The sequence below is a fragment of the Sapajus apella genome, unplaced genomic scaffold (assembly GCF_009761245.1).
Source record: "Sapajus apella isolate SASKATOON/1434 unplaced genomic scaffold, GSC_monkey_1.0 scaffold2, whole genome shotgun sequence".
NCBI lineage: Eukaryota > Metazoa > Chordata > Mammalia > Primates > Cebidae > Sapajus > Sapajus apella.
The window spans coordinates 23,021,836-23,024,882 of NW_022436942.1; the positions used below are offsets into that span (position 1 = coordinate 23,021,836).

The following is a 3,047-nucleotide window of genomic DNA, read 5'->3' on the forward strand; positions in this document are numbered from 1 at the left end:
GAAACTCAAAAAAAAGAAAGAAAAAGATGGCCAGGCAAGGTGGCTCATGCCTGTTAATCCTAGCGCTTTGGGAGGCCAAGGCAGGAAGTCTGCTTCAGGCCAAAAGTTGTAGAGACCAGCAGGAATCTCATCTCCACAAAAACATTTTTTTTCCTTTTTTTTTTTTAATTGCATTTTAGGTTTTGGGGTACATGTGAGGAACATGTAAGATTGTTGCATAGGTACACACATGGCAATGTGATTTGCTGCCTTCCTCCCCTTCACCTATATCTGGCATTTCTCCCCATGCTATCTCTCCCCAACTCCCCACCCCACACTGTCCCTCCCCTATTTCCCCCCAATAGACCCCAGTGTGTGATGCTTCCCTCCCTGTGTCCATGTGTTCTCATTGTTCAACACCCACCTATGAGTGAGAACATGCAGTGTTTGATTTTCCGTTCTTGTGTCAGTTTGCTGAGAATGATGGTTTCCAGGTTCCTCCATGTCCCTACAAAGGACACGAACTCATCGTTTTTAAAAACATTTTTAAGGCTGGGCGTAGGGGCTCACGCCTATAATCCAAGCATTTTGGAGGCCAAGGCGGGCAGATCACCTGAGGCTGGGATTTCAAGACCAGCCTGACCAACATGGTGAAACCCCGTCTTAAAAAAAAAAAGAAAGAAAAAAAGAAAAACATTTTTAAATATGAGCCAGCGCCACCTCTAGCAAATCAGGAGGCTGAGGTGAGAACACAGCTTGAGCAGGCCACTGCACTCTGACGTAGGCAACAGAGAATGAGACCCTGTTTCTCTTTTTTTTTTTTTTTTTGAGAGGGGGTGTTTCACTCTTGTTACCCAGGCTGGAGTGCAATGGCGCGATCTCGGCTGACCGCAACCTCCACCTCCTGGGTTCAGGCAATTCTCCTGAGTAGCTGGGATTACAGGCACGCGCCACCATGCCCAGCTAATGTTTTTTGTATTTTTAGTAGAGACGGGGTTTCACCATGTTGACCAGGATGGTCTCGATCCCTTGACCTCGTGATCCACCCGCCTCGGCCTCCCAAAGTGCTGGGATTACAGGCTTGAGCCACAGTGCCCGGCAAGACCCTGTTTCTGAAAAAATAAGGAAAAAGAAGTCTGTCATCTGGTAAGGGGCAGACCAAGTAATTAAAAGGGAGGAAATGAAGCAGAAAAGTGTTAGGATACCCAGAAAAAAGCAAACTAATCAGTGTACTTACCGTGAAGCCATGGCTGAAGGTCACTTTAACCTTAAGATTTCGCAGCTGGGACATTTATACCTCTGAGAGCTGGGGTGAAAGTGAGTGTCTATCCATAAAATTATCTCTAATGCCGGGGGCGGCGGGGGGGGGCGCAAAACAAATAGCAAATGTCTGTATTGGAGCTGGCCAACGGCTGCAGCCAACTTTGAAAGAAAAAGATGAGATGTATATAATAGCAATATTTGATAATTTTATGAATCAATTTATTGATTATTTGGTTCTCCAGAAGGGGAACCAAACTAAGTCAAGAGAGTGAATCTGCCTAGGGCCACAAAGCAATCTGATACAGGGAGTTGAGTCCAAGAGGCAGCAAACTAGATGAAGATTCATCCCATTAACTCACAGTTCCTAAACTAAAATGTCAACTTGTATTTTAGATCCCATGGATTTCCTATGTTTCCCGTTCTCATTTGAATGGAAATCTTGCTAGTTCCTAATAAAAAGAGAATAGCCTGTAATCCCAGCACTTGGGGAAAATGAGGTGAGAGGATCATTTGAGCCCAGGAGTTCAAAAGCAGCCTGAGCAATACAGTGAGACCTTATCTCTACAAAACAATGGCCGGTCACAGTGACTCACGCGGGTAATCCCAGCACTTTGGGAGGCCAAGGTGGGCAGATCACCTGAGGTCAAGAGTTCGAGACCAGCCTGGCCAACATGGCAAAATGTTGTCTCTACTAAAAATACAAAAATTAGCCAGGCGTGGTGGCATACACCTGTAATCCCAGCTACTTAGGAGGCTGAGGCAGGAGAATCACTTGAACCCCTAAGGCGGAGGTTTCAGTGAGCCGAGATCACATCACTGCACTCCAGACTGGGGGATAGAGCGAGACTCTGCCTCAAAAAAACAAAAAACAAAACAAAACAAAAAACTAGCTGGGCATAGTGGGACAAGCCTGTGGTCCTAGTTACCCGGGAGGCTGAAGCGGGAGAATCATGTGAGTCTGGCAGGTTAAGGGTGCAGTGAGCGGAAATCACACCACTATACTACAGCCTGGGTGACAGAGTAAGACCGTGTATCAAAATAAGAAAAAAAAAAAAAAAAAAAAAAAAAAAAAGAGAGAGAGAGAATGGCAGAATCCCAGAGGTTCTTGTATGAGATGCTGAAGGCATAGACAAAAACGTTTGTGAACCACCGTCTTTGTAGATTTATACTGATGGACAAAGCAGGAACACAATGCGCTGCTCTCAAGAGCCAAGCAGTAATAGAATCTGCCCGACAGCAGGGAGTTGAAAGGACTATAGGAAGACCCATCTACATGTAATGATTACTACTCAGAGTCAGAAATTTCTGCCTTCAGGAATGTGGGCCCACTTTTGCTAGACTTGCCAGTTTAAAACCTGAAACTTTACTGAAAAACATAGAGAGGGATTCCTCCAAAAAAAGTCTCAGACCCAGGTATAACATGGGCTTCTAATTTTTCAACCTCTGACAAAGATGTATGAACCAAAATGTTCATAACAGTAGTAAAGTATATAACAAAACTGGAAACAAATCTAAAATTATAGTAATAAAAGATTGAGGTGAGGCTGGGCACGGCGGCTCACACTTATAATCCCAGCACTTTGGGAGTCTGAGGTGGGTGGATCACCTGAGGTCAGGAGTTCGAGACCAGCCTGACCAACATAGAGGAACCCCATCTCTACTAAAAATACAAAATTAGCTGGGTATGGTGGCACACACCTGTAGTCCCAGCTACTCGGAGGCTGAGGCAGGAGAATCACTTGAACCCAGGAGGCAGAGATTGCAGTGAGCTGAGATTGTGCCATTGCACTCCAGCCTGGACAACA

At 45.3% G+C, this 3,047-nt stretch overlaps 1 long non-coding RNA gene across 1 annotated transcript; it reads right to left on the bottom strand.

Annotated features, from left to right (window-relative positions):
• Nucleotides 1-668: 668 nt before the first annotated feature.
• On the bottom strand, nucleotides 669-1,941 carry LOC116560965. The gene is made up of 2 exons (XR_004273240.1): nucleotides 1,085-1,941; nucleotides 669-787 (listed from the first exon to the last, which is right to left on the bottom strand). It is a non-coding gene; the product is annotated as an uncharacterized LOC116560965 (long non-coding RNA).
• Between the last annotated feature and the right edge of the window lie 1,106 nt (nucleotides 1,942-3,047).